The sequence below is a fragment of the Nicotiana tabacum genome, chromosome 17 (genome assembly GCF_000715075.1).
Source record: "Nicotiana tabacum cultivar K326 chromosome 17, ASM71507v2, whole genome shotgun sequence".
Taxonomy (NCBI): domain Eukaryota; kingdom Viridiplantae; phylum Streptophyta; class Magnoliopsida; order Solanales; family Solanaceae; genus Nicotiana; species Nicotiana tabacum.
The window spans coordinates 45,981,019-45,990,725 of NC_134096.1; the positions used below are offsets into that span (position 1 = coordinate 45,981,019).

At 40.1% G+C, this 9,707-nt stretch overlaps 1 non-coding gene across 1 annotated transcript; it reads right to left on the reverse strand.

Annotated features, from left to right (window-relative positions):
• Nucleotides 1-219: 219 nt before the first annotated feature.
• Nucleotides 220-326, reverse strand: LOC142172235 (small nucleolar RNA R71). Its single transcript, XR_012701609.1, has one exon. It is a non-coding gene; the product is annotated as a small nucleolar RNA R71 (small nucleolar RNA).
• Nucleotides 327-9,707: the final 9,381 nt, after the last annotated feature.

A 9,707-nucleotide genomic window follows, 5' to 3' on the forward strand; every position in this document is an offset into this window, starting at 1 on the left:
ATGAAGACCCACAGTGGCACACTCAGAACTTCCTGGAAATTACGGATACTTACAATTATCCGAACGTTTCCAAGGATTACGAGGTTTTCACTGTTTCCCTTTTCAGTGCTGGGGGAAGCTAAAGAATGGTTGCAAAAGAAGCCTGCGAACTCGATCCACACTTGGGATGATCTAGCAAGAAAATTCTTAATCAAGTTTTTTCCCACTAAGAAGACAAAGTCACTAAGGAGCTAGATTCTTGGGTTCCAACAATGGGATGGTGAGACTCTTCGTCAAGCTTGGGAAAGATAGAAGAAGCTACTCAGAGACTGCCCACATCACTGTCAGACTGATGAGGTGTTGGGTCACACTTTTGTTGATGGGTTAGGCGAGACATCAAAGATGAATCTTGACTCAGCTTGTGGGGGTAGTTGCATGGCGAGGCCGTATAGTGAAATCCTGCTCCTACTAAATAACTTCACTGCTAATGATCATAATTGGCAAGGAGATGGGGAATCACGAAGAGCATTTAAACAGAAAGCAGCCGGTGTAATTGTGTTTGATGACTTCTCAGCCATGAGAGCAGATATAGCAAAATTGCAAATAAGATGAATAGAATGACAATGCATCAAACACAACAGATGCAACATGTACAACAGATGTCTACTTGCTGCGACTTATGTGGTGACAGTCACACGAGTGACATGCGCCCCACGAATACTGAATCTATCTATTATGTGGGGCAACAGAGTGGAGGTCTGATAAATCAGCTTGCACAATATGGGAACACTTACAATCCAAATTGGAAGAATCATCCTAACTTCTCTTGTGGTGGAAATTAGACGACTTAGAATTATTATAGGCCCCAAGGAAATTTTAATCAACCTCAGAAGCACCCCAACAAATAGAAGAGAGTACGAATGACTTGTTGAAGAAGTTGTTGCTTGATAATCAACAATTCAGGACTGATTTCAGAAATCTTGAGAGACAAATGGGGCAGTTAGCGTCAAATCAAAATACTAGGCATGCAGGCGCCCTTCCCAGTGATACAGAGAAGAACCCTTAAGTTAATGCAGTTACACTCAGAAATGGGAGGGAATTAGAAGATGTGCCAAATAAGAGATAAGTCAAAGAAACATGATGCAAGTTCAGAGCAAGTGAATACTACAAGGCCACCACCACCTTTCCCCCAAAGATTGCAGAAGAAGAATGATGATCGCATGTTCAACAAATTTCTCTCTATGTTGAGCCAGGTTCAATTGAATATTCCATTGGTAGATGTACTTTGCGAAATTCCAAAGTATGCTAAGTACATAAATACATAATGGCTCATAAGGCACCTACGACTTTTCAAAGGTGTATGATGGCTTTTTTTTACTGACATGGTTGAAAGATTTGTAGAGGTGTTCATGGATGATTTTTCTGTGTTTGGGTGTTCTTTTGATAATTGTTTAATGAACCTTGGTAAAGTGCTTGCTAGGTCTGAAGAGACAAACTTGGTGCTAAATTGGAAAAAGTGCCATTTTATAGTACGAGAAGGTATAGTCTTGGGACACAAGTTATCCAAAAATGGTTTGCAGGTGGACAAATCAAAGGTGGAGGTGATTGAAAAATTTCCCCCACCGATATCAGTCAAGGACATTCGCATTTGCTTGGGCCATGCAGGTTTTTATCGTCGTTTCATTAAAGATTTTTCAAAGATTTCTTCTCCTTTGTGTAGGCTTCTTGAGAAAGATATCCTCTTCATATTTGATGATGCTTGTCTGAAAGCATTTGACGAGCTGAAGGGAATATTGGTGATTGCGCCAATTATCATTGCCACGTATTGGGCGTAACCATTTGAGTTGATGTGCAATGTGAATGACATAGAAATCAGAGTTGTACTGGGGCAAATGAGGGATAAAAGTTTTCACTATATTTATTACGCCAGCAAAACTCTGAAACCAGACAAGATGAACTGCACTGTTACTGAAAAAGAGTTTCTTGCAATGGTGTGGGCGTTTGACAAGTTCAGATCCTATCTAGTGGGAACCAAAGTCATCGTCTACACAGATCACTCATCTATAAGGTACTTGTTTGAAAAGAGAGACACCAAGCCGAGGCTAATTCGATGAGTCCTCCTCTTGCAAGAATTTGACTTGGAGATTCGAGATCAAAAAGGAACAGAAAATCAAGTGGCTGATCACTTGTCCAGATTAGAAAATCAAAACCATGTGGCTAAGGGAAGTTTGATTAAGGAGACATTTCTGAATGAGCAGTTATTGGCAATCACCTCAAGTTAAGCCCCGTGGTATGCAGACTACGTTATTTTATTGCAAGTGGGGTGACGTCACCAGAATTGACACTCGATAATAGAAGAAGATTTCTACACGATGTGAGGCTCTACATGTGGGATGAGCCATTTCCATATAAGTTATGCACGGATCAGTTGGTACGAAGGTGTGTCCCTGAGGAGGAGATGAATGCAATATTGCATGACTGTCATGCGTCTCCATATGGAGGTCATCACGGTGGGGATAGAACCGACCAAAAAGTGCTGCAATCGGGTTTCTATTGGCCAACATTGTTTAAGGATGCACACGCCTTTGTTAAAAAATGTGACAGGTGCAAAAGAACCAGAACAATTACCAAGAAGCACGATATTCCTTTGCAAAATATTCTGGCAGTAGAGCTCTTTGATGTTCGGGAGATTGATTTCATGGGACCGTTCCCATACTCTAATGGCCACAGGTACATCTTGTTAGCAGTCAACTACGTGTCTAAGTGGGTGGAGGCCATTGCTCTTCCTACTAACGATGCAAAGGTAGTGGTAAACTTTGTAAAGAAGCACATCTTCGCACGCTTTGGGACTCCAAGGGTTCTGACAAGTGACGGAGGAACTCACTTCTGTAACAAATTGCTAAATAATGTTCTAGCAAAGTAGGGAGTTAAGCACAAAGTTTCCACCGCCTATCATCCCCAAATGAGTGGTCAAATGGAAGTGTCAAACAGAGAGGTGATGCAGATCTTGGAGAAAATGGTAAGTGGAAATAGAAAAGGCTGGGCAGGGAAGCTGGATGATGCATTATGGGCATATCGAACAACATACAAGACCCCCATAGGTACTTCTCCGTACAAGTTGGTTTATGGGAAGGCATGCCACTTGCCCGTCGAGCTTTAACACAGCCTATTGGGCGATTAAAAAGCTAAATATTGATATGGACTTAGCCGGCGAGAAGAGGTTATTACAACTCAACGAACTTGATGAGTTTCGGTTGCACGCGTATGAAAATGCCAAAAGACCAAGAGGTGGCATGATAAGTACATCCAACATCGCGAGTTTGAGCCAGGTCAAGAGATTCTCTTGTTTAATTCGAGGTTGAAGCTTTTCCCCGGGAAGCTTAAGTCTCGATGGGCAGGTCCTTTCGTGGTGGTAAGTGTAAGGCATCATGGAGTGGTGAAATTGCGTGATACGAGATCAAGTAGTACCTTCTTGGTAAATGGGCAGAAAGTAAATCATTATTGGGGTGGTGACATTGCACGTCACAAAATCTCGGTGGACTTGGCCGATGCTTGAAAAATGTGTTGAGTCGTGCCGCGACGTTAAATCGGGCTCTTGTTAGGAGGCAACCCAATATTTAGTGCTTTCGTAGCTTAGCTGTTTATTTTATTTTAGTCAGAGTAGACTAATCATTTTTTTTATTTTCTTTGTAGTTATAGAAATCATAGGCGGGAATGGTGTGGGGTGTGTATAATGTATGTATTGAGTGCTCGGGTAAGAGGAAATTTATATAAAAAAGGGGGAAAATTTGGCGAACAAGCACCCCACGCTGCCTGGGGCGCAATTTCCAATATGTGCATAACCCCAGCGCCAAGCCCAGCGTGAGGCGCTGGACTGGGGTCAGGTAAGGGAAAATTATTTTTTAAAATTTTCGTTTTGTTTATTTGTATATTTGTTTAGTTAACCTGACCCATATAACCCAACCCAACTACCCATATACACACACATAATCACCTATACCCAATTACCCAAACCATTCTCCTGACCAAATTAAATTAACTCTAACCCAAAACCCCACCCCCTCTCTCTCAAACAACGCCCAAACCCCCCGATGTCTTCTCTTTTTTTCTCTCTTTCTCTCTCAAGTTCTCAAAATTTTGTTGCTCGCTTTCTTCTCAACACTCAAAGATATGTTCCTCATATCCTTTTTCTCTTGTATATTGTGAATTATTTTGTGTTGTCATGACCTCCATTCTCAAAAGATCCACAATCCCCTAGGTCTCTTTGACATATTTTATTGTTATGGTGGGTGGCCCTATTGTGCACGAAATTAGTTGCCAATATTGGTTGTAAAGTTGTATTTGAAGTAGTAAACTACAATTTTCTCTATTCCATTTAAATTTGGGAGGACCACCTTGTTCCACCATTATTGAAACAAGAGGAGCAAAATTGATGCCCACAAAGTGTTTGCTATAATACCTAAAAGAGTGAATTGAACATATGTGAATTCTGAGTAGCCGGGTGTAATTGCATATGATGTTGGATTAAGTGTGGGGTGTTTGGGGGTCATGTACCTTGTAGTAAACTCATATAAGAAAGATTTAGTGTACTAGACTAGTTGTAGTAAATTAGACTCTAGCATTGCTTGCTTGCACTACGGCTAAGTTATGGCCATGTTCGACTTCTTGAATTGTGGTATGGGTAGGTCTTGAGTACCTATCGCCTTGTGATGAAACATTGGTACACTTTGTATCACTCTTGTGAGTAGATTATACATAGCCTACAGTTTTATGTGTGGGGTCATCTTGGCTTCTCACAATGACCTTGGGCGAATTTCTTGATTCCTTCTCACATTTGTGTTTGTCATGTGTAGGTTGCTATGGCTCGTGACAGTGCCGCAAAAGAAAAAGGGGTGGGAAAGTCCTCAATTACTGCTCCCCCTCACAAAAAACTCAAGCAAGGTGAAGGTTCTTCTAGGCAAGCTAAAGAGAAACAAGTTGCCGAAGGATCACATCAGGCACCTTTGCAACCGATGCCTCGTTTGAAACTAGTCAATGATGTTGTTGTCGCATGGCATATGGACTCTGTGCCATATGTGCGGTACGTCTCCGAAATGGGGATCAATGTGAAAGCTCTTGAAAGAAATTTCCCGAATGTGCTTGCCCAGTTGGTAGAGATGAAGATGGAGAAACTCATAGAATGCCTGGGCCCTACGAATTTGAGCATGGTATGCGAGCTATACGCCAATTTGAACGCGGACTTGTTCCAATCATGTGTCCGGGGGAAGTATATACCACTGGGTAGGAGATCCTTATGTGATTTTTTGGGAGTTGATAACCCGAATCCACTGAGGCTCCAAAAGTTCGTCAAAAGTCCATGCTACTGGACAATACGTCACACTCTTTGTGGCGTTGATTCTAATGCCAAGTGGACACAGACTAAGGGAGATTCCCACCTTGATATGCTCCGTTTTGACTTCAACAAGACGGCTAAGGTATGGCAAAACTTCGTGCAGGCTAGATTGATGCCCGTCGAGCATAACAGTGAATGTACTCGAGCTCGAGTGTGTGCAGTTTTCTTTCTAATGACTGGGCGACCCATAAACGTGGGTGAGATCATGCTAGAAGAGATGGCCCGCACCCGCTTTGGGAAAAGGATCAAAAGGCTCTTCTTTGGAAACCACCTGGTGCAGTATATGCTATTTCGTGGGGTATCGGAGTACCCTGGCTATGATGAGGTAGTGGAGGCACCAAAGGCATTGCTAGACATTACATCCTTGCTGGAATCCACATCGAAGCTAAGTCAAGTTGCGAGGAATGAGAGGGATGAAAACTTCAACAGGTATCTTTATAGTTTCCTCAATGTGATAATGAGCAGGCTAGGGGTGTCGGATGAGGAGCGTATACGTCTACACAATGATCTCTCCAGTTCTTCCAAGGAGATTTTTGGCATTGCATCGGGCAGTCCTATTCACCCATCTGAGGATGAGAATACATACAAAGGATACGATGATGAGGATGAGATTGGTGATGAAGTCACGGGGCCCATGGCTTTGGTGCCCCTAGAAGCGGATGATGATGATGAACCCATAGCCGCAGCTGGTGGGCACTCTGAGGAGGCGGACTCCGACTAGCAGGGAGTTCTTTCTTTCCACCTTACTTTATTTTGAATTTGTATGCATCGGGGACTATGCATTATTTAAGTGTGGGGTGGAGGAATACTTCCTGACTTGTAATTGTATAAAATTTTTATTGTTATTGTTTTGTTTTTTTAGCTTAGTTAAAAGTAAAAACAAATCAGAAAAATCTCGGACTTGTCCCGACGATGGATTTGATGGACAATTTTCTTGAGGGATTACAGTCCGATTAAAAAAATACCAAAAAGACATGTTTAGTGTTAGCACATTAAGCTATGGCATGCGCTCTGTCTTCCTGAATATTGTATTTGAGTTGTAATGCCCAAGTAAATTAAGTAGCCTACTCTTTGACACCTTGTTCTCAGTTGGTTGACTTGTATGTCACCTAGTGCCTTATTGCTTAAAAATTCCCAACTCGATGTGCTTGCTTGACTTGAGAGTCGAACAGAACCGTCTTGATTGAGTCAAGTGCAATATGTGTGTAAGGATTGGTGATATTCTGTGCTATCTTATGTAGTCTAGAACTTGCCCCGTGTGTTAATCGAAGTGAAATCGTAAAGTTGTTCTAGTCTAGGAGATGACGTAGGTGTTTCTTGCTTGACTATAGAGGTGCTTGTCACTCACAAATAAAACTTTTTGTTGCTAGCCCCTTTGAGCCTATAGACCTTTTCTTTGGCACGCACACTACAAGCAATATCCCTATTTTATTGTAATTTGAGCTTGTTGACCCTTTACCTCCTAAGGCACTTAGTCGCTAAAAGAAGTAAGGTGAGAGATTGGGGAGTGGTTAATTCACAACAAGTTTCAGGACTGATGTTTCTAATCAAGACGACAGATATTTTCTCTACCCATAATCCAATTGGATGTAAAGGCTCTATAACGTTGTTATTTATGTTTAGATCTAACGTTGTTTTGATAATAAATTATTGTGAATTTTTGAGTATCCAAAATTGTGAAGCAAAAGTTGCCCGATTCTTATTGGCAACTTTGTAGATCTATACCACTGCAATAATTTTGTATGATAATTATATTCAAAAGAAGTTTGGATTTCTAATTATGTCTGCTTCCATATAGGGACATCTGAACCTATAATTTGCATGGTTACTGTGTGTCCTGCTGGTTTGGTGGTTGAAGAAGATATGTTAGACACACTGATCCACTAATATTGCTTCAGAGAAGAAATCAACGATAAGCACAAAAGCAGAGTCACAAACAAAAACATGCATCATGGCTGGCGGGCTGAGCTGCGCGGTAGCGGTAGCAGTGTGGGTTAAGCAAAGACTTCAATCCTTCCTGCCCTGCATAGCGAAATTCTCTGTTTTTGGCCCGTCCCAGCCTGCATAAACCCGCACCGCTCCGTCTCTCAAAATTTTTATTTTTTCATTTGCAGTGAGTAATTTTTCTTTGTTAGAATGTAGTTTTTGTTATAAAATAAAAACTGTAAAGTAAATAAACCGAAGACAAGTATAGAGAGAAATTGATATATTATTCAAACTTCAAACTTCTGTACATAATGAACTGAAAACTCCTCTATTTATAGAAGAAAGGAAGTAGCTGCAAGGCGTTTCAGGAAGCAGTTACAAGGCTTTTCTTTAGCTGCTTGTAAGTTGTCTGTATGAGCTGCTTGCAACCTGCCTGTTTAATAAGAAGCTGCTGCAAATTATTTCATTGAGCTTCTTGCAACCTGCCTGCATCAGATGTTTGTAGATAAACTTCAACAAGAGTACTAAATGGATAATCTTTTTCAGGAAGATTATCTATAGCGGAGTAATAAATGGACATCCACAATATAATTATTTTCATAACACTTCCCCTTGGATGTTCATTAAAAGGTATTGTGCCTCGTTAAAACCTTACCAGAAAAAACTCAGTGGAAAAAAACCTAGTAAATGAAAAAGAGTACACATATTTAGTAATACGCATTTCTAGCTGGCTCATTAAAAACCTTATAAGGAAAACTCTGTGGGAAAAAACCTTAATAAGGAAAAAATAGTATATCGCGTATTTTACTCCCCTAGATGAAAACCTTGTTTCAAATATTTGAGTCTCTGCATTCCAATCTTGTATACCATCTTCTCAAAAGTTGAAGTTGACAAAGATTTAGTGAATAAATCTGTCGGATTGTCACCTAAATGGATTTGTTGCACATCAATGTCACCATTTTTCTGAAGATCGTGTGTGTAGAATAATTTTGAAAAAATGTGCTTCGTTCTATCTCCTTTTATAAATCCTCCCTTCAATTGGGCTATGCATGCAGCATTGTCTTCGTATAAAATTGTGGGTCTTTTGTCACATTCCAAACCACATTTTTCTCGAATAAAATGAATTATAGATCTCAACCATACGCATTCCCTACTTGCTTCATGAATCACTATTATTTCAGCATGATTTGAAGAAGTAGCAACAATAGATTTCTTTGTGGAGCGCCATGATATGATAGTACCTCCACAAGTAAACATGTACCCGGTTTGAGATCTAGCTTTATGAGGATCAGATAAATAACCTACATCTGCATAACCAACAAGATCTGCACTATCTATGTTAGCATAAAACAAACTCATATCAAGAGTTCCCTTTAAATATCGCAATATATGCTTAATCCCGTTCCAATGTCTCCATGTAGGAGAAGAACTATATCTTGCTAGTAAATTACCAGAAAATGCTATGCCAGGCCTTGTAGCATTAGGAAGATACATTAGTGCACCAATTGCACTGAGATAGGGTACTTCAGGACCAAGGAGTTCCTCATCCTCTTCTAGAGGTCGGAACAAATCTTTATTCACTTCAAGTGATCGAACAACCATTGGTGCACTCAATGGGTGCGCTTTGTCCATGTAAAAGCTTTTTAAGACCTTTTCGGTATAGGTAAATTGATGGATAAAGATCTCGTTTGCTAAAGGTTCAATTTGCAGACCAAGACAAAGTTGTCTTTCCAAGATCTTGCATCTCAAAATCTTTCTTAAGATATTCAATTGCCTTTTGGAGCTCTTCTGGAGTTCCAACAAGATTTATGTTATCAACATAAACAGCAAGTATAACAAATTCTGAAGCCATTTTCTTTATAAAAATACATGGACAAATTATATCATTTATGTAACCCTTTTTCAGCAAATATTCACTGAGGCGATTATACCACATGCGCCCAGATTGCTTTAAACCGTACAAAGATATTTGTAATATGTTTGAATATATTTTTCGAGATTTTGAATATGCTTCATGCATTTTAAATCCTTCAGAAATTTTCATGTAAATTTCATTATCAAGTGACCCATATAGATAAGTTGTAACCACATCCATTAGATGTATTTCAATCCTTTCACATAAGGCTAAACTGATGAGATATCAAAATGTTATGGCATCCATAACGGGTGAATAAGTTTCTTCATAATCGACTCCAGGTCGTTGTGAGAATCCTTGTGCAATAAGGCGAGCCTTGTATCTTTCAACTTCATTTTTATCATTCCTTTTTCGCACAAAAACCCATTTATTACCCACTGGCTTTATACCAGCAGGTGTTTGGACTACTGGTCCAAAGACCTCTCTTATAGAAAGTGACTTCAATTCCGATTGAATTGACTCTTGCCATTTTGGCCAATCAGATCTTTGTCGACA